This window comes from Frankliniella occidentalis, unplaced genomic scaffold (genome assembly GCF_000697945.3).
Source record: "Frankliniella occidentalis isolate FOCC.00 unplaced genomic scaffold, Focc_3.1 Scaffold322, whole genome shotgun sequence".
NCBI classification, from domain to species: Eukaryota; Metazoa; Arthropoda; class Insecta; order Thysanoptera; family Thripidae; genus Frankliniella; species Frankliniella occidentalis.
Window position 1 is genome coordinate 369,808 of NW_026267446.1, and position 995 is coordinate 370,802.

The 995-nt window shown below is 61.1% G+C and overlaps 1 protein-coding gene across 1 annotated transcript in view; it reads right to left on the reverse strand.

Annotated features, from left to right (window-relative positions):
• Positions 1–995, reverse strand: part of LOC113202253 (cuticle protein CP14.6-like) — a 49,732-nt gene that overhangs the window by 48,031 nt on the left and 706 nt on the right. The window lies entirely within an intron of this gene.

Sequence of the window (995 nt, forward strand, 5' to 3'; positions counted from 1 at the left end):
GGGGGGAGCTGGGCCTGGCCAAAAGGCACAAGGACAAAGTCGGGGCAGGGCGCTCCTGCAGCCGCGGGGAGAGGAGAGACGGAGGGAGGATCCTTGCACCGTTAGGCCAGTCGCACTCATCGATACCACCGACGTGATAAGGCCGTTCGTGATGCATAAGGACAGAGGGAAGAAAAGAGAGAAAGAAAGGAAGTGGGGGAGGGGAGGTAAGATCGATAGCTGATGTCCACGGGTTGCCTACGAGCAAGCGTATATTGCACACTTTCAGGCGTTTCATCCGTTCCATCTCTGCGACCAACAAAGGCGGGGAAGGGTGTCGGGACGATCGGACGACCGCCTCTCCGCCCCCTTAAAAAACCGCTATCGGGGGGGGGGGGGGGGACTTGTGCCTGTGTGCGTAGCGTACGTGTGAGGTTGCATGTTGACACGGCGCGGAGCTCTCCTCCGCCTCCTCCGGACGCTCCCGAAGAGAAGACTAAAATAGAATCCGTCGGGTGGAAAGCAGAAGCGCGCGAGATTTAAATAACGGTCCGGACGGCGCGGCCGCCGCTGCAAAGTTACGGCATCGGCGGCGGCGGTTTTTCCTTCGAAGAGGAGGAAGTGTTGAATTTCTCATGCGATGGCTTTTCTCCTGGTCGTCGTCGTCTCGGTGGCGGCAACACCTTTCTTTTTATTTTTTCCGGGGATGCGTGCGACGGTGGCGGCGGTGGCAGCGGCGGCGACGGCGACGGCGATGGCGTCTGTCTGGAGCGGCGCTTTCAAACCGGCGCCAGGCTAATCGCACCGAGACCGCGGACTCTTGGTATTACCTACTTCCACACGACGCGGAATGCCTGCACCACGCCGCGCCACGCCGCGCCGCGCCGCTCCGCCGCCACGCCAAACGGCCGAACGACTGCAACTTTTTTGTTATTTGATTAAGAGGGCAACGACCCCATCGGCAAGGCCTTGCAAGGTGACTCGAGCGGTTGCCTGCCGCCCCCCCTCCCCCCTTC